Here is a 22,089-nt window from a genome sequence, read left to right as displayed (position 1 = left end):
TGCGTTTATAAGTAAAAATGGAGCCACCATTCCATTCAGCAGGCCCACTGCTGAGCCTCTCACCTGAGAAGACCAGAGTCGAGAAGGCACAGGCTTCAACAGCTGCACTGCAGCAATTTTCATAATAGCCAAGACACGGAAGCAACCATAATGTCCAGCACCAGATGAATGGATAAAGAAGAAGTGGTCCATGTACACAATGGAATATTAGCCATGGAAAACAATGAAGCACTGCTCTTTGAGGCACCATAGATGAGCCTAGAGATAATCACAGAACATGAGGTAAGTCGGAAAGCAAAAGACATATCTTATGATATCACTTATAGGCATTATCTAACAACTGACACAAATGAACATATTTCCACAGAGAAAGACACTCACAGACATAGAAAACACACTATGCTTATCTAAAAGGAAAGGTACGGGGAATGGAAAAATTAAGATTAGGGTTACCATACGTGTACAAATACCTATTAAATACATCTATCAAAACGACCGACCATATAACAAGAGAGGTCTACGGAACACCCTGAAAGAATTTACATGGGAGGAGGATGTGTATATGAATATACATATATATATATATATATATATATGTGTGTGTGTATATATATATATATATATATATGTAATGTACAAATGAACCAGATTGTGTACACCTCGGACAAACAATATTCTAAACATTACCCCGATTAAAAACATTCAAACAATGAACAAGAAGTAATGTGACATAAACTTATGGGGGTTTTTCCTGGCACATTCCATTGTAATTTACAACCTAGGAACAGGACTTCCAGAAAGGCTCTGCTGTCCTAGTAACCAGATTTGGGAATGGAGAAATGCTGCCGCCTTGTGGCCGTTTCCCTCAACAGCAGCTTTAAACCCAGTGCTAAAGGTCACTAAATATTCACACTCATTGCAGGCCTGTAAATGACACCTGCCCTCAAAAAAATTCCTGGGGTCAAAACTCGACCAAAAAATTCAAAAGAGGGCAACCTTCAAAGATAACAATTTCAAGAGGTTTATGGTACCCACCGTTTCTTTTCCTGTTTTTGTTTCACAGAAATTTTAAAAGGCGTGGAAAAATGCTGAACATTAGGAATACTTAAAGACATGCAAATCCAAATTACAAAAACCTATCAGCTCACACCAGTCACAATGGCCATCAGCAAAAATTCGGCAAACAATAAATGCTGAAGGGGTTGTAGAGACATGCCTACCCTTGGTTCAACATGGGACATGGTAAGAGCCAGTAATGAAAACACAAAGGAGGTGCCTTGAAAAGGTAAATATGGAGCTACCATTCAATCAAGGATACCCACTGCTGACCTATCGCCTGAGAGGATGAGAATCAAAAGCCACAGGCTGGACTTCACTGGTGGCGGCAGTGTTGAGAGCCCGCCTGCCGATGCAGGGGACACGGGTTCGTGCCCCGGTCCGGGAAGATCCCACATGCCGTGGAGCGGCTGGTCCCCGTGAGCTATAGCTGCTGGGCCTGCGTGTCCGGAGTCTGTGCTCCTCAACGGAGAGGCCACGGCAGTGAGAGGCCTGCGTACCACCAAAAAAAGAGACCACAGGCTGGCAATCCTGCACTCCAGCAATATTTACCATAGCCAACACTTGGGAAGCAACGAAAATGCCCATCAACAGAGGAATGCACAAAGAAGAAATGGTCCATGTACACAATGGAATATGACTCCAATAAAGAAATATAAATTCAATTTAGAAAAGCAACATAAGTAAGGAGACATCAGGTTTTGGGGATTTATCCGGGCACATTCCACTCGAATTTATAACCGAGGAACACCACTGGCAGGTAGGTCTCTTTCCCAAGTTACCAGATTGGGAAAGCAGAAATGCTGCCACCCTCTGGCCGTTACCTGCAACAGCAGCTTTAAAACCTGTGCTAAGGGTCACTTCATATGCACCAGTACTGGAGGGCTGTAAATGAAACCTGCCCTCAAAATGTCTTGAGGGAGGTAATGGCCAAAATATTTCAAAATGTCACACATACTTCAAGAAAACAATTTGAAGAGGTAAGCTGTACTCACAGTTTGAAGGAAAAAAGGACATGCCAGAAAGCTCAATTTCAAGGGATTATGAGATGCATGCAAATCCAACCACAAATAGGTATCAGCTCACACTAGTCAGAATAAACCTCAACAAAAACCTGAAAACAATAAATGCTGAAGGTGTTATGGAGAAGTGCATACCCTCAACTTTAAGTGGGACGTAACCTGGTAAGAGCCATAATGAGAACAGAATGGAGGTGCCTTTACAAGGTAAACATTTTGCTACCATAGGACGCACAAGGCCCAATCCTGGGCCTATAACCTAAGAAGGCAGAATTGGAAGTCACAGGCAGGCAAATGTGCATTGCCACAGTATTAAAATAGCCAAGACGTGGAAGCAACCAAAAAGTCCATCAACAGATGAGTGGACAAAGAAGAACTGGTACATGTACAGACGGAATATTAGCCAAGGAGAAAAAGGACACAATGCCATTTGCAGCACCGTCGATGAATCTAGAGGTAGTCACACAACTTGTAGTAAGTCAGAAAGAGAAAGACACATATCGTATGATATCACTTATAGGTGTTACCTAAAAATTGATATCAGTGAAGATATTTCCACACAGAAGGGCAATCACAGATTCATTAAACAAACTTATGGTTCACCAATGGAAAGGTGTGAGAATTGGATCCATTTGGATATTGGGGTTAACAGACATATACAAACATAGGTGAAATATATAATCCCCAATATCCTACAGAATACCAAGAGAAGACTACTCAACATTCTCTCATAACGTACATGGGAAAACGATCCCAGGAGAGTAGACATATGTATATGTGTAAAAGAATCACATCTTGCACACCTAAAACAAGCCAAACATTGTAATCAAACTGGCTGTGATAAAAAAAAATAAAAATTAAATTGAAAAAACGAGCAAGAAGTAGTGAGACATAAACTTAAGGGGCTTTATCCTGGCACAGTCCATTCTAAATTACAACCTAGAACACGACTTCCATTGAGGCCCTGTGGCCCTAGTTACCAGATTTGGTAAAGGAGAACTGCTGCCACCTTGTGGCCGTTTCACACAACAGCAGCTTTAAACCCAGCGTTAATGGTCAGTTGATATTCAAAATACTTCCGGGCCTGTAAATGACACCTGCCCTGCAAACAAATGCTGGGGTCCAATACCGACCAAAAAATTCAAAAGACCTCCACATTTCAAAAAGACAGTTTCAAGAGGCATATTTTACACACATTTGTGTTCTGTTTCTTTTTTTTCTTTTATTTTGTTAATAAAAAACGGGAACGGAAAAAGGCTGAACATCAGGAATTAATAAAGCCATGCAAATCCAGTGTACAAAAGCGTTCACCTCACAGCCGTCAGAATGATCATCAGCAAAAAAAAGTCTACAAAGAATAAATGCTGAAGGGGTTTTGGAGAACTGCGTACCCTTTAGCTGCTGGTGGGATGTAACCTGGTAAGAGCCAGTAGTGAGAACAGAATGGAGGTGCCTTTAAAGGTAAAAATTGAGCTACCATGTGATCTGGTAGGCCCACTGATGGGCCTATCACCTGGGTAGACCAGAATCAAAAGGACACAGGCTGGCAATCCTGCACTGCAACAACATGTACCATAGCCAAGACCTGGAAGAAACCAAAATGTCCATCAACAGAAAAATGCACCAAGAAGAAGTCATCCATGTACCCAATGGAATATTAACCATGAAGAAGCATGGAACAGTGCCGTTGGCAACACCATAAAAGGATCTAGAGATAATCACCCAACTTGAAGTAAGAAAGAAACCAAAAGACAGATATGCTATGACATCACTTATAGGTGTTACCTAAAAATTGATGCCCATAAAATAATTTCCAAGAGAAGGACACGCATACATTCAGAAAACCAAATTATGTTTAACCAAATGGAAAGGTGTAAGGAATATGTGAATTAGGATATGGGGGTTATCAGACATGTACTAATACATATGAAATATATAATCACAAAATACCTATGGAATACGAAGAGAGGTCTACTCCACACTCCATAATAACATACACGGGATAGGATCCAAAGAGGAATAGACAGATACATTGATATGATAAAGCAGAATCTGTACACCTAGGAGAATCTACATTTTTATCAAATTTGCTCTGATAATGAATAAAAATTAAATTTAAAAAACAAACAAAAATGTAGGAGATATAAGTACTTGCGGGTTTGCACTGGCACATTCCACTCTAATTTGCAGCTTACTAACACGACTTCCAGGAAAGCTCTGTTGCCCAAAACCGAGAGTTAGAAATGTAGAAATGCTGCCGCCTTGTGGCCAGTTCCCCGCAAGAGTGGCTTTAAACCCACAGCTAATGGTCACTTAACACTCACAAGGACTCAGGGCTGTAAAGGACACCTCCCGTCAAAAAGTGTCCTGAGGTAGGGAATGGCCAAAAATATTCAAAACTGGCAAATTTTTCAAGGAGATCGTATGGACAGCTAAGTTTTACTCACTCTTTTTCAAAAAAGAGGAAAATGGATAAAAGCTCAACATCAGGAATTATTAGCCCATGCAAATCTAACCTACAGAAAGGTTTCAACTCACACATGTCAAGTACCATCAGCAAAAAGTCTACAAACAATTAATGCCGAAGGGGTTTTAGAGAACTGGGTACCCTCTACCTGCTGGTGAGTTGAAAAGGGGTAACAGCCAATAATGAGCAGAGAAAGGAGCTGCGTTTATAAGTAAAAATGGAGCCACCATTCCATTCAGCAGGCCCACTGCTGAGCCTCTCACCTGAGAAGACCAGAGTCGAGAAGGCACAGGCTTCAACAGCTGCACTGCAGCAATTTTCATAATAGCCAAGACACGGAAGCAACCATAATGTCCATCACCAGATGAATGGATAAAGAAGAAGTGGTCCATGTACACAATGGAATATTAGCCATGGAAAACAATGAAGCACTGCTCTTTGAGGCACCATAGATGAGCCTAGAGATAATCACAGAACATGAGGTAAGTCGGAAAGCAAAAGACATATCTTATGATATCACTTATAGGCATTATCTAACAACTGACACAAATGAACATATTTCCACAGAGAAAGACACTCACAGACATAGAAAACACACTATGCTTATCTAAAAGGAAAGGTACGGGGAATGGAAAAATTAAGATTAGGGTTACCATACGTGTACAAATACCTATTAAATACATCTATCAAAACGACTGACCATATAACAAGAGAGGTCTACGGAACACCCTGAAAGAATTTACATGGGAGGAGGATGTGTATATGAATATACATATATATATATGTAATGTACAAATGAACCAGATTGTGTACACCTAGGACAAACAATATTCTAAACATTACCCCGATTAAAAACGTTCAAACAATGAACAAGAAGTAATGTGACATAAACTTATGAGGGTTTTTCCTGGCACATTCCATTGTAATTTACAACCTAGGAACCGGACTTCCAGAAAGGCTCTGCTGTCCTAGTAACCAGATTTGGGAATGGAGAAATGCTGCCGCCTTGTGGCCGTTTCCCTCAACAGCAGCTTTAAACCCAGTGCTAAAGGTCACTAAATATTCACACTCATTGCAGGCCTGTAAATGACACCTGCCCTCAAAAAAATTCCTGGGGTCAAAACTCGACCAAAAAATTCAAAAGAGGGCAACCTTCAAAGATAACAATTTCAAGAGGTTTATGGTACCCACCGTTTTTTTTCCTGTTTTTGTTTCACAGAAATTTTAAAAGGCGTGGAAAAATGCTGAACATTAGGAATACTTAAAGACATGCAAATCCAAATTACAAAAACCTATCAGCTCACACCAGTCACAATGGCCATCAGCAAAAATTCGGCAAACAATAAATGCTGAAGGGGTTGTAGAGACATGCCTACCCTTGGTTCAACATGGGACATGGTAAGAGCCAGTAATGAAAACACAAAGGAGGTGCCTTGAAAAGGTAAATATTGAGCTACCATTCAATCAAGGATACCCACTGCTGGACCTATCGCCTGAGAGGATGAGAATCAAAAGGCCACAGGCTGGACTTCACTGGTGGCGCAGTGGTTGAGAGCCCGCCTGCCGATGCAGGGGACACGGGTTCGTGCCCCGGTCCGGGAAGATCCCACATGCCGTGGAGCGGCTGGTCCCGTGAGCTATAGCTACTGGGCCTGCGTGTCCGGAGTCTGTGCTCCGCAACGGGAGAGGCCACGGCAGTGAGAGGCCTGTGTACCACAAAAAAAAGACACAGGCTGGCTAACCTGCACTCCAGCAATATTTACCATAGCCAACACTTGGAAGCAACGAACATGTCCATCAACAGAGGAATGCACAAAGAAGAAATGGTCCATGTACACAATGGAATATGACTCCTATAAAGAAATATAAATTCAATTTAGAAAAGCAACATAAGTAAGGAGACATCAGGTTTTGGGGATTTATCCGGGCACATTCCACTCGAATTTATAACCGAGGAACACCACTGGCAGGTAGGTCTCTTTCCCAAGTTACCAGATTGGGAAAGCAGAAATGCTGCCACCCTCTGGCCGTTACCTGCAACAGCAGCTTTAAAACCTGTGCTAAGGGTCACTTCATATGCACCAGTACTGGAGGGCTGTAAATGAAACCTGCCCTCAAAATGTCTTGAGGGAGGTAATGGCCAAAATATTTCAAAATGTCACACATACTTCAAGAAAACAATTTGAAGAGGTAAGTTGTACTCACAGCTTGAAGGAAAAAAGGACATGCCAGAAAGCTCAATTTCAAGGGATTATGAGATGCATGCAAATCCAACCACAACTAGGTATCAGCTCACACTAGTCAGAATAAACCTCAACAAAAACCTGCAAACAATAAATGCTGAAGGTGTTATGGAGAAGTGCATACCCTCAACTTTAAGTGGGACGTAACCTGGTAAGAGCCATAATGAGAACAGAATGGAGGTGCCTTTACAAGGTAAACATTTTGCTACCATAGGACGCTCAAGGCCCAATCCTGGGCCTATAACCTAAGAAGGCAGAATTGGAAGTCACAGGCAGGCAAATGTGCATTGCCGCAGTATTAAAATAGCCAAGACGTGGAAGCAACCAAAAAGTCCATCAACAGATGAGTGGACAAAGAAGAACTGGTACATGTACAGACGGAATATTAGCCAAGGAGAAAAAGGACACAATGCCATTTGCAGCACCGTCGATGAATCTAGAGGTAGTCACACAACTTGTAGTAAGTCAGAAAGAGAAAGACACATATCGTATGATATCACTTATAGGTGTTACCTAAAAATTGATATCAGTGAAGATATTTCCACACAGAAGGGCAATCACAGATTCATTAAACAAACTTATGGTTCACCAATGGAAAGGTGTGAGAATTGGATCCATTTGGATATTGGGGTTAACAGACATATACAAACATAGGTGAAATATATAATCCCCAATATCCTACAGAATACCAAGAGAAGACTACTCAACATTCTCTCATAACGTACATGGGAAAACGATCCCAGGAGAGTAGACATATGTATATGTGTAAAAGAATCACATCTTGCACACCTAAAACAAGACAAACATTGTAATCAAACTGGCTGTGATAAAAAAAATAAAAATTAAATTGAAAAAAAGAGCAACAAGTAGTGAGACATAAACTTAAGGGGCTTTTTCCTGGCACATTCCATTCTAAATTACAACCTAGAACACGACTTCCATTGAGGCCCTGTGGCCCTAGTTACCAGATTTGGTAAAGGAGAACTGCTGCCACCTTGTGGCCGTTTCACACAACAGCAGCTTTAAACCCAGCATTAATGGTCAGTTGATATTCAAAATACTTCCGGGCCTGTAAATGACACCTGCCCTGCAAACAAATGCTGGGGTCCAATACCGACCAAAAAATTCAAAAGACCTCCACATTTCAAAAAGACAGTTTCAAGAGGCATATTTACACACATTTTTGTTCTGTTTTTTTTTGTCATTTTGTTAAAAAAAAACGGGAAGGGAAAAAGGCTGAACATCACGAATTAATAAAGCCATGCAAATCCAGTGTACAAAAGCGTTCACCTCACAACCATCAGAATGATCATCAGCAAAAAAAAGTCTACAAAGAATAAATGCTGAAGGGGTTTTAGAGAACTGCGTACCCTTTAGCTGCTGGTGGGATGTAACCTGGTAAGAGCCAGTAGTGAGAACAGAATGGAGGTGCGTTTAAAGGTAAAAATTGAGCTACCATGTGATCAGGTAGGCCCACGGATGGGCCTATCACCTGGGTAGACCAGAATCAAAAGGACACAGGCTGGCAATCCTGCACTAAAACAACATGTACCATAGCCAAGACCTGGAAGAAAACAAAATGTCCATCAACAGAAAAATGCACCAAGAAGAAGTCGTCCACGTACCCAATGGAATATTAACCATGAAGAAGCATGGAACAGTGCCGTTGGCAACACCATAGAAGGATCTAGAGATAATCACCCAACTTGAAGTAAGAAAGAATCCGAAAGACAGATATCCTATGATATCACTTATAGGTGTTACCTAAAAATTGATACCTATGAAATAATTTCCAAGAGAAGGACACGCATACATTCAGAAAACCAAATTATGTTTAACCAAATGGAAAGGTGTAAGGAATATGTGAATTAGGATATGGGGGTTATCAGACATGTACTAATACATATGAAATATATAATCACAAAATACCTATGGAATACGAAGAGAGGTCTACTCCACACTCTATAATAACATACACGGGATAGGATCCAAAGAGGAACAGACAGATACATTGATAATATTAAGCAGAATCTGTACACCTAGGAGAATCTACATTTTTATCAAATTTGCTCTGATAATGAGTAAAAATTAATTTGAAAAAACAAACAAAAATGTAGGAGATATAAGTTCTTGGGGGTTTGCACTGGCACATTCCACTCTAATTTGCAGCTTACTAACACGACTTCCAGGAAAGCTCTGTTGCCCAAAACCGAGAGTTAGAAATGTAGAAATGCTGCCGCCTTGTGGCCATTTCCCGCAAGAGCGGCTTTAAGCCCACAGCTAATGGTCACTTAACATTCACAAGGACTCAGGGCTGTAAAGGACACCTCCCGTCAAAAAGTGTCCTGAGGTAGGGAATGGCCAAAAAAATTGAAAACTGGCAAATTTTTCAAGGAGATCGTATGGAGAGGTAAGTTTTACTCACTCGTTTTCAAAAAAGAGGAAAATAGATAAAAGCTCAACATCAGGAATTATTAGCCTCATGCAAATCTAACCTACAGAAAGGTTTCAACTCACACATGTCAAGTACCATTAGCGAAAAGTCTACAAACAATTAATACCGAAGGGGTTTTAGAGAACTGGGTACCCTCTACCTGCTGGTGAGATGTAAAGGGGTAACAGCCAATAATGAGCAGAGAAAGGAGCTGCGTTTATAAGTAAAAATTGAGCCACCATTCCATTCAGCAGGCCCATTGCTGAGCCTCTCACCTGAGAAGACCAGAGTCGAGAAGGCACAGGCTTCAACAGCTGCACTGCAGTGATTTTCATAATAGCCAAGACACGGAAGCAACCATAATGTCCATCACCAGATGAATGGATAAAGAAGAAGTGGTCCATGTACACAATGGAATATTAGCCATGGAAAACAATAAAGCACTGCTCTTTGAGGAACCAGAGATGAGCCTAGAGATAATCACAGAACATGAGGTAAGTCGGAAAGCAAAAGACATATCTTATGATATCACTTATAGGCATTATCTAACAACTGACACAAATGAACATATTTCCACAGAGAAAGACACTCACAGACATAGAAAACACACTATGCTTATCTAAAAGGAAAGGTACGGGGAATGGAAAAATTAAGATTACGGTTACCATACGTGTACAAATACCTATTAAATACAACTATCAGAACGACCGACCATATAACAAGAGACGTCTACGGAACACCCTGAAAGAATTTACATGGGAGGAGGATGTGTATATGAATATACATATATATATATATATATATATATATATATATATATATATATATATGTAATGTACAAATGAACCAGATTGTGTACACCTAGGACAAACAATATTCTAAACATTACCCCGATTTAAAACATTCAAACAATGAACAAGAAGTAATGTGACATAAACTTATGGGGGTTTTTCCTGGCACACTCCATTGTAATTTACAACCTAGGAACAGGACTTCCAGAAAGGCTCTGCTGTCCTAGTAACCAGATTTGGGAATGGAGAAATGCTGCCGCCTTGTGGCCGTTTCCCTCAACAGCAGCTTTAAACCCAGTGCTAAAGGTCACTAAATATTCACACTCATTGCAGGCCTGTAAATGACACCTGCCCTCAAAAAAATTCCTGGGGTCAAAACTCGACCAAAAAATTCAAAAGAGGGCAACCTTCAAAGATAACAATTTCAAGAGGTTTATGGTACCCACCGTTTTTTTTTCCTGTTTTTGTTTCACAGAAATTTTAAAAGGCGTGGAAAAATGCTGAACATTAGGTATAATTAAAGACATGCAAATCCAAATTACAAAATCCTATCAGCTCACACCAGTCACAATGGCCATCAGCAAAAATTCTGCAAACAATAAATGCTGAAGGGGTTGTAGAGACATGCCTACCCTTGGTTCAACATGGGACATGGTAAGAGCCAGTAATGAAAACACAAAGGAGGTGCCTTGAAAAGGTAAATATTGAGCTACCATTCAATCAAGGATACCCACTGCTGGACCTATCGCCTGAGAGGATGAGAATCAAAAGGCCACAGGCTGGACTTCACTGGTGGCGCAGTGGTTGAGAGCCCGCCTGCCGATGCAGGGGACACGGGTTCGTGCCCCGGTCCGGGAAGATCCCACATGCCGTGGAGCGGCTGGTCCCGTGAGCTATAGCTGCTGGGCCTGCGTGTCCGGAGTCTGTGCTCCACAACGGGAGAGGCCACGGCAGTGAGAGGCCTGTGTACCACAAAAAAAGAGACACAGGCTGGCAAACCTTCACTCCAGCAATATTTACCATAGCCAACACTTGGAAGCAACGAAAATGTCCATCAACAGAGGAATGCACAAAGAAGAAATGGTCCATGTACACAATGGAATATGACTCCAATAAAGAAATATAAATTCAATTTAGAAAAGCAACATAAGTAAGGAGACATCAGGTTTTGGGGATTTATCCGGGCACATTCCACTCTAATTTATAGCCGAGGAACACCACTGGCAGGTAGGTCTCTTTCCCAAGTTACCGGATTGGGAAAGCAGAAATGCTGCCACCCTCTGGCCGTTACCTGCAACAGCAGCTTTAAAACCTGTGCTAAGGGTCACTTCATATGCACCAGTACTGGAGGGCTGTAAATGAAACCTGCCCTCAAAATTTCTTGAGGGAGGTAATGGCCAAAATATTTCAAAATGTCACACATACTTCAAGAAAACAATTTGAAGAGGTAAGTTGTACTCACAGCTTGAAGGAAAAAAGGACATGACAGAAAGCTCAATTTGAAGGGATTATGAGATGCATGCAAATCCAACCACAACTAGGTATCAGCTCACACTAGTCAGAATAAACCTCAACTAAAACCTGCAAACAATAAACGCTGAAGGTGTTGTGGAGAAGTGCATACCCTCAACTTTATGTGGGACGTAACCTGGTAAGAGCCATAATGAGAACAGAATGGAGGTGCCTTTACAAGGTAAACATTTTGCTACCATAGGACGCACAAGGCCCAATCCTGGGCCTATAACCTAAGAAGGCAGAATTGGAAGTCACAGGCAGGCAAATGTGCATTGCCGCAGTATTAAAATAGCCAAGACGTGGAAGCAACCAAAAAGTCCATCAACAGATGAGTGGACAAAGAAGAACTGGTACATGTACAGACGGAATATTAGCCAAGGAGAAAAAGGACACAATGCCATCTGCAGCACTGTCGATGAATCTAGAGGTAATCACACAACTTGTAGTAAGTCAGAAAGAGAAAGACACATATCGTATGATATCACTTATAGGTGTTACCTAAAAATTGATATCAGTGAAGATATTTCCACACAGAAGGGCAATCACAGATTCATTAAACAAACTTATGGTTCACCAATGGAAAGGTGTGAGAATTGGATCCATTTGGATATTGGGGTTAACAGACTTATACAAACATAGGTGAAATATATAATCACCAAAATCCTACGGAATACCAAGAGAAGACTACTCAATATTCTGTCATAACGTACATGGGAAAAGGATCCCAGGAGAGTATACATATGTATATGTGTAAAAGAATCACATCTTGCACACCTAGATCAAGCCAAACATTGTAATCAAAGTTGCTGTCATAAAAAAAATAAAAATTAAATTGAAAAAATGAACAAGAAATAGTGAGACATAAACTTAAGGGGTTTTTCCTGGCTCCTTCCATTCTAAATTACAACCTAGAACATGACTTCCATTGAGGCTCTTTTGCCCTAGTAACCAGATTTGGTAAAGGAGATCTGCTGCCACTTTTTGGCCGTTTCACACAACCGCAGCTTTAAACCCAGCACTAATTATCAGTTGATACTCAAAATAATTCCAGGCCTGTAAATGACACCTGCTCTGAAAACAAATCCTGGGGTCGTATATCGACCAAAAATTCAAAAGAGGGCAACCTTCCAAGAAGAGAGTTTTAAGCTGTTTATTGTACTCACATGTTTTTTCTTTTGTTTAACAGAAATAAAAAATTGCATGGAAAAGCACTGAACATTAGGAATTATTAAAGACATGTAAATCAAAATTACAAAAACCTATCTGATCTCACCAATCAGAAGAGCGCTCAGCAGAAATTCTGCAAACAATCAATGCTGCAGGGGTTATGGAGAAGTGTGTACACCTCGGTTCTAAGTGGGATGTGGTAAGAGTCAGTAATGAAAACACAATGGAGGTGCCTTGAAAAGGTAAACATTGAGCTACCATTCAGTCAGTTATACCCACTGTTGGGCCTATCACCTGAGAGGATGAGAATCAAAAAGACAAAGCCTGGGGCTTCCCCGGTGGCGCAGTGGTTGGGAGTCCGCCTGCCGATGCAGGGGACGCGGGTTCGTGCCCCGGTCCAGGAAGATCCCACATGCCGCGGAGTGGCTGGGCCCGTGATCCGTGGCCGCTGAGGCTGCGCGTCCGGAGCCTGTGCTCCGCAGCAGGAGAGGCCACAGCAGTGAGAGGCCCGCGTACCGCAAAAAAAAAAAAAAAAAAAAAAGACAAAGCCTGGCAATCCTTCATTCTAGCAATATTTACAATAGTCAATCCTTGGAAGCAATGAAAATGTCCATCCACAGAGGAATGCAGAAAGAAGTATTGGTCCATGTACACAATGGAATATTACTCCAAAAAAATTAAAATTCAATTTAAAAACCAAACATTAATAAGGAGACATCAGCCTTTGGAGTTTTATCCGGGCACATTCCATTCTAATTTATAACTAAGGAACACCACTGACAGGAATGTCTGTTTCCCTAGTTACCAGAGTGGGGAAAGCAGAAATGCAGCCGCCCTCTGGCCGTTACCTGCAACAGCAGCTTTAAAAGCTGTGCTAATGGTCATTTCATATGCACAAGTACTGCAGGGCTGTAAATGAAACCTGCCCTCAAAATGTCTTGAGAGAGGTAATGGCCAAAATGCTTCAAAATGTGGCACAGACTTCAAGAAAACAATTTGGAATGGTAAGTTGTACTCATTGTTTGAAAAAAAAGGACATGTCTGAAAGTTCAATTTGAAGGGATTATGAGACGCATGCAAATCCAACCACAAAGAGGTATCAGCTCTCACCAGTCAGAATAACCATCAGCCAAAAAACTTCAAACAGTAAATGCTGAAGGGGTTGTGGAGAAGTGCATACTCTCAACTTTAAGTGGGACGTAACTTGGTAAGAGCCACAAAGGGGAACAGAATGGAGGTGTCTTTACAAGGTAAACATTGAGCTACCATATGATCCAGCAGGCCCTCTCCTGGGCCTATAACCTAAGAAGACAGAATTGGTAAGACACAGGCAGGCAAATCTCCATTGCAGCAGTATTACAATAGCCAAGACATGGAAGCAACCAAAAAGTCCATCAACAGATGAGTGGACAAAGAAGAACTGGTATATGTACAGATGGAATATTAGCCAAGGAAGAAAATGACACAATGCCATTTGCAGCACCGTAGATGAGTCTAGAGGTAATCACACAACTTGTAGTAAGTCAGAAAGTGAAAGACACATATCCTATGATATCACTTATAGGTATTACCTAAAAATTGATACCAGTGAAGGTATTTCCACAGAGAAAGGCAATCAAAGATTCATTAAACAAACTTATGGTTCACCAATGGAAAGGTTTGAGGATTGGATACATCCGGATATTGGGGTTAACAGAGAAATACAAACACAGGTGAAATATATAATCCCCAAAGACCTATGGAATACCAAAAGAAGACTACCCAACATTGTGTCATAACCTACATGGGAAAATGATCTGAAGAAGGATATATGTATACATGTAAAAGAACCACATCTTGCACATGTGGAGCAAAGAAACCATTGTAATCAAACATGCTGTAATAAAAAATAAAATTTAAATTAAAAAAACGAACAAGAAGTAATAAGACTTTGGGTTTCCCTGGTGGCAAAGTGGTTGAGAGTCTGCCTGCCGATGCAGGGGACTTGGATTCGTGCCCTGGTTCGGGAAGATCCCACATGCCACAGAGTGGCTGGGCCCGTGAGCCATGGCCACTGAGCCTGTGCGTCTGGAGCCTGTGCTCCACAATGGGAGAGGCCACAACAGTGAAAGCCATGTGTACCACAAAAAAAAGAAGAAGTAGTGAGACATAAGGGGCTTTTTTTTAAAGGGGCTTTTTCCTGGCACATTCCATTCTAATTTACAACCTAGAAGAGGACTTCCATTAAGGGTCTGTTGCCCTAGTAACCAGATTTGTTAAGGAGAAATCCTGCCGCCTTGTGGCCATTTCACACAACAGCAGCTTTAAACCCAGCACTAATGGTCATTTAATATTCAAAACAATTGCAGGACTGTAAATGACACCTGCCCTCAAAACAAATCCTGGAGTTGTAAATCGACCAAGAAATTCAAAAGACCTCCACATTTCAAGAACACAATTTCAAGGGGCATATTTTATGCCCAGTTTTTCTTTTCCTTCTTCTTTTTATTTTTTTTACAAAAAGAGGGTATGAAAACATGCTGAACATCTGGAATTAATAAAGCCATGCAAATCCAATCTACAGAAAGTTCACCTCACAGCCATCAGAATGATCATCAGCAAAACGTCTACAAAGAATAAATGCTGAAGGTGTTTTAGAGAACTGTGTACCCTCTAGCTTCTGGAGGGATGTAAACTGGTAACAGCCAGTAGTGAGTTTAAAGGAAAGTTTAAAGGTGCGTTTAAAGCAAAAAATTGAGCTACCATGTGATCTGGTAGGCCCTTTGATGCGCCTATCACCTGAGCGGAGCAGAATCAAAAAGACACAGGCTGGCAATCCTGCACTGCAGCAACATGTACCATAGCAAAGACCTGGAAGAAACCAAAATGTCCATCAATAGAAAAATACACAATGAATAACTGGTCCATGTACACATGGAATATTAGCCATGGAATAGAATGAAACTGTGCCGTTTGCACCACCATAGAAGGACCTACAGATAAACACCGAATTTTAAGTAAGCGAGCAACTGAAAAACAGATATCCTATGATATCACTTATAGGTAATACCTAAAAATTGATACCCATCTAATTATTTCCAAGAGAAGGACATGCATGGATTAAGAAAACAAAATTATGTTTAACCAAATTGAAAAGTGTAAGGAATGTATGAATTAGGATATGGGGGTTAACAGACATGTACTAACACATATGAAATATATAATCACAAAATACCTATGGAATACCAAGAAAGGTGTACTCAACACTCTGTAATAGCCTACACCGGAATGGATCCAAAGATGAATAGTTAGATACATAGATATAATGAATCAGATTCTGTACACCTGAAATAAACAATATTTTTATCAAATTTGCTCTGATAATACATAAAAATTAAAATTTAAAAACAAACAAGAAGTAAGGAGATATAAGCTCTTGGGGGTTTGCGCTGGCACATTCCACTCTAACTTGCAGCTTACTAACACGATTTCCAGGAAGGCTCTGTTGCCCAAAAACCCAGAGTTGGATATGTAGAAATGCTGCCGCCTTGTGGCCGTTTCCCGCAAGAGCGGCTTTAAACCCACAGGTAACGGTCACTTAACATTCTCAAGGACTCAGGGCTGTAAAGGACACCTGCCCTCAAAAATTGTCCTGAGGTAGGGAATGGCCAAAAAAATTCACAACTGGCAAATTTTTCAAAAAGGTAGTATGAAGAGGTAAGTTTTACACACTCTTTTTTTTAAAAAAGGAAAATGGATTATAGCTCAACATCAGGAATTATTAGACTCATGCAAATCTAATCTACAAAAAGGTTTCAACTCACATCAGTCGAATGACCATCAGCAAAATGTCTACAAACAATAAATGCTGAAGGGGTTTTAGAGAACTGTGTACCCTCTAGCTGCTGGTGAGATGTAAAGTGGTAAGATACAGTAATGAGGACAGAAAGGAGAGGCGTTTAAAAGTAAAAATTGAGATGTCATTCAATCCAGCACGCCCACCACTGGGCCTATCACCTAAGAGCCGACTCGAGAAGACACAGGCTGACAAAGCTGTACTGAAGCAGTATTCAAAATAGCCAAGACATGGAAGCAGCCAAAATGTCAATCAACAGATGAATGGACAAAGAAAAAGTGGTACATGTACCTAATGGATGATTAGCTTTAGAAAAAAATGAACAATGCCGTTTTCATGACTACAGGTGAGTCTAGAAATAATCATATTACATTAAGTCAAAAGTGTATGATATATATCCTATGATATAATTTATAGATGTTATCTTAAGATTCCTACCAATGAACATATTTCCACAGGAAAAGACACTCAGAGACGTATAAAACAAACTAATGGTTAACCAAAATGAAAGGTGGGAGGATGGATAAATTAGGATTATGGGGTTAACATACATACACTAATGTATGTTACATGTATATAAACTTATAATATATAAAATATATAAATTATATAATCACTAATACATATAAATTATATAATCACCAAACACCTACAAAATACCAAGGAAGGTCTACTCGACACTCTGTAATAACCTACATGGTAACAGGATCCATAGATGAACAGATATAGGTATGAAAAATTGATCAGAATCGTTACATCCAGAGAATCACAACACTCTAATAAAATTTACTCCAATAGGGCCTCCCTGGTGGTGCAGAGGTTGAGAGTCTGCTTGCCAATGCAGGGGACACAGGTTCGTGCCCCAGTCCGGGAAGATCCCACATGCCGCAGAGCGGCTAGGCCCGTGAGCTATGAACGCTGAGCCTGTGCGTCCGGAGCCTGTGCTCCGCAACAGGAGAGGCCACAACAGTGAGAGGCCCGCGTATAGCAAAAAAAAAAAAATTTACTCCAATTGGGTCTTCACTGGTGGCGCAGTGGTTGAGAATCTGCCTGCCAATGCAGGGGACACGGGTTCGAGCCCTGGTTTGGGAGGATCCCACATGCCATGGAGCAACTAGGCCCGTGAGCCACAACTACTGAGCCTGCGCATCTGAAGCCTGTGCTCCGCAACAAGAGAGGCCGCGACAGTGAGAGGCCCACGCACTGCGATGAAGAGTGGCCCCCGCTTGCCGCAACTAGAGAAAGCCCTCACACAGAAATGAAGACCCAACACAGCCAAAAATAACTAAATAAATAAATATTAAAGGCAAATAAGAAAGGGGAAATTGTAGATAGAGTAAGGATATAGTTTAAAAGAAATTTACTTCAATTAAAAACATAAATTTAAAAAACAAACATAAGTAGGATACATAAGCTTTTGGGAGTTTGTCCTGGAACATTCCACTACAATTTGCAACCTAGGAACACCACATCCAGGAAGGCTCTCCTGCCCTTGTAACCAAAGCTGGGAACGTAGAAATCTGCCGCCTTGTGGCCAATTCCCACAACAGCAGCTTTAATCCCAGTGCTATTGGTCACTTAATATTCACAAGGACTACAGGGCTTTAAATGACACCTGCCCTCAAAAAATATCCTGCAGTCAGGAATGGACATTAATATGCAAAACAGTAGAAAATCCAGAGAAGACAATTTCAAGAGGTAATTATTAGAGGATATACTAACTGATAACTTTCCTAACCTGGGGAAGGAAACACACATCCAGGTCCAGGAAACAGAGAGTCCCAAACAAGATGAAGACAAACAGATCCACACCAAGACATATTATAAAGCACCAAGAATTTAAAACTTTAAAAAATTAAAGAGAGTTCAAAGAAGCAGTGAAATAAAAGGGTCTAGTTATGTTCAAGGTATTCCCATAAGACTGTCAGATGACTTCTCAGCAGAATTTGCAGACTAGGAAGGAATGATAGGATATATTCAATGGGCTAAAAAGAAAAAGTCTACAACAGGAATACTCTACCAGCAAGATTATGATTCAGAATTGAAGGAGAGGGCTTCCCTGATGGCACAGTGGTTGAGAATCTGCCTGCCAATGCAGGGGACATGGGTTCGAGCCCTGATCCAGGAAGATCCCACATGCCACAGAGCAACTAAGCCTGTGTGCCACAACTACTGAGTCTGTGCACTAGAGCCCATGAGCCACAACTACTGAGCCTGCGAGCCACAACTACTGAAGCTTGAGCACCTAGAACCCATGTTCTGCAACAAGAAGAGCCACCGCAATGAGAAGCCCGTACACCACAATGAAGAGTAGCCTCAACTTGCCACAACTAGAGAAAAGCGCACGCACTGCAATGAAGACCTAACGCAGCCAAAAATAAATAAATTTATGATGAAAAAAAAGAATCGAAGGAGAGATCAAGAGTTTCCCAGACTAGCAAAAGCTAAGAGTTCATCACTAATAAACCAGCCTTATACGCAATGTTGAAGGAATTTACTTAAGCTTAAAAGAAATCTCACTAATTACTGATAGTAACAAGAAAACAAACAAAAGTAAAAATCTCACTGCAAAAAGTATACATAGAGTAAGGGTAGTAGATCAAACATTTATTAAGCTTCTGTAAAGAATAAAACACAATAGTAGTATGTTTTTTTAAAAAGAGAGGGCCCGAATAAATCAGAAATGAAAGCAATGATGTTACAACAGACACCACAGAAATACAAAGTATCCTAAGATACACACAGGGTAACTCAGGGCTCAGACTGGACAGAACCCACTCCCCATTCCCCTGTACATGAGTTACAGGAGCCTCAGGATCTGAGGAGGGGCTCCCTGAGGGGAGGCACAAGATAGAAGATGTTAGGCATTAACCTGACTGTATTTATGTTAAACGTGCCTGAACTACATTCACATGAGATGGTTTTGTCCTGTATGTACATCGGCACCTCTCGTCGGAACTGCAGATCTTTGGCTTCACCATCTCCACTGACAGCATTAGCTTCACCTGTTGTGGACCGTCTCCTATAGGATTTCCAGAACCACAAAGCACTGAAGCTTCACAGGACCCAGAGTCTGTGAGACCCCACTCAGAGTCTCAGAGTCTCAACTCCACTCAGAGACACAGAGTCACAACAGAGGCTCCACTCTTGGAGGGCACACAACAGTAGTGTGCATATCAGGACCCAAGGGAAGGAGCAGTGACCCCATAGGAGACTGAGCATACCTACCTGCAAGTTTTAGAGGGTCTCCTGCAGAGGTGGGGGGTGATTGTGGCTCACCGTGGGGACAAGGACACTGGCAGCAGAAGTTCTGGGAAGTCCTCCTTGGCATGAGCCCTCCCAGAGTCTGTCATTAGCCCCACCAAAGAGCCATGTCGGCTCCAGTGCTGGGTCACCTCAGGCCAAACAACCAACAGAGAGGGAACTCAGCCCCATGCATCAGCAGACAAGCGGATTAAAGTTTTAATGAGCTCTACCCACCACCAGTCCCTCACATCAGGAAGGTTGCACAAGCCTCTAAGATAGACTCATCCATCAGAGGGCAGACAGAAGAAGCAAGGAGAACTACAATTGTGCAGCCTATGGAAGGAAAACCACATTCAGAAAGACAGACAAAATGAAAAGGCAGAGGAATTTGTACCAGATGAAGGAACATGATAAAACCCCAGAAAAACAACTAAATGAGGTGCAGATAGGCAACCTTCCAGAAAAAGAATTCAGAATAATGATAGTGAAGATGATCCAAGACCTTGGAAAAAGAATGGAGGCAAAGATCAAGAAGATGCAAGAAATGCTTAACAAAGACCTAGAAGAATTAAAGAACAAACAAACAGAGATGAACAACACAATAACTGAAATGAAAAATACACTAGAAGGAATCAATAACAGAATAACTGAGGCAGAAGAATGGATAAGTGACCCGGAAGACAGAAAGGTGGAATTCACTGCTGCAGAACAGAATAAAGAAAAAAGAATGAAAAGAAATGAAGACAGCCTAAGAGACCTCTGGGATAATATTAAATGCAAAAACATCCGCATTATAGGGGTCCCAGAAGGAGAAGAGAGAGAGAAAGGACCCGAGAAAATATTTGAAGAAATTACAGTCGAAAACTTCCCTAGTATGGGAAAGGAAATAGCCACCCAAGTCCAGGGAGGGCAGAGAGTCCCAGGCAGGGTAAACCCAAGGAGAAAATTGCCAAGACACATAGTAATCAAATTGAGAAAAATTAAACACAAAGAAAAAATAATAAAAAGCAACAAGGGAAAAATGACAAATAACATACAAGGGAACTCCCATAAGGTTAATAGCTGATTTCTCAGCAGAAACTCTACAAACCAGAAGGGAGTGGCATGATATAGTTAAAGTGATAAAAGGGAAGAACCTACAACCAAGAGAACTCTACCCAGCAAGGATCTCATTCAGATTTGATGGAGAAATCAAAAGCTTTACAGACAAGCAAAAGCTAAGAGAACTCAGCACCACCAAACCAGCTCTACAACAAATGCTAAAGGAACCTCTCTAAGTGAGAAACACAAGAGAAGAAAAGGATCTACAAAAAGAAACCCATAACAATTAAGAAAATAGTAATAGGAACATACATATCAATATTTACCTTAAATGTGAATGGATTAAATGCTCCAACAAAAAGACACAGGCTTGCTGAATGGATACAAAAATAAGATCCATATATATGCTGTCTATAAGAGCCCGATTTCAGACCTAGGGACACATGCAGACTGAAAGTGAGGGGATGGAAAAAGATATTCCATGCAAATGAAAATCAAAAGAAAGCTGGAGTAGCAATACTCATATCAGATAAAATAGACTTTAAAATAAAGAATGTTACAAGGGACAAGGAAGGACACTACATAATGATCAAGGGATCAATCCAAGAAGAAGATATAACAATTATAAATATATATGTACCCAACATAGGAACACCTCACTACATAAGGCAACTGCTAACAGCTGTAAAAGAGGAAATCGACAGTAACACAATAACAGCAGGGGACTTTAACACTTGACTTACACAACTGGAGATCATTCAGACAAAAAATTAATAAGGAAACACAAGCTTTAAATGACACAATAGACCAAATAGATTTAATTGATACTTATAGGACATTCCACCCGAAAACAGCAGATTACACATTCTTCTCAACTACACACAGAACATTCTCCAGGATAGATCACATCTTGGGTCACAAATAAAGCCTCAGTAAATTTAAGAAAACTGAAATCATATCAAGCAGCTGTTCCGACCACAAGCCTATGAGATTAGAAATCAGTTACAGTGAAAAAAACGTAATAAACAAAAACACATGGAGGCTTAACAATACGTCACTAAATAATCAAGAGATTACTGAAGAAATAAAAGAGGAAATAAAAAACTACCTAGAGACAATGACAACAAAAACATGATGATCCAAAACCTATGGGATGCTGCAAAAGCAGTTCTAAGAGGGAAGTTTATAGCAATACAAGCCTACCTCAAGAAACAAGAAAAATCTCAATTAAACAATCTAATCTTACACCTAAAGGAACTAGAGAAAGAAGAACAA

This window comes from Hyperoodon ampullatus (genome assembly GCF_949752795.1).
Source record: "Hyperoodon ampullatus genome assembly, chromosome: 3".
Classification (NCBI taxonomy): Eukaryota; Metazoa; Chordata; class Mammalia; order Artiodactyla; family Ziphiidae; genus Hyperoodon; species Hyperoodon ampullatus.
Note: the sequence above shows the minus strand (reverse complement) of the source record.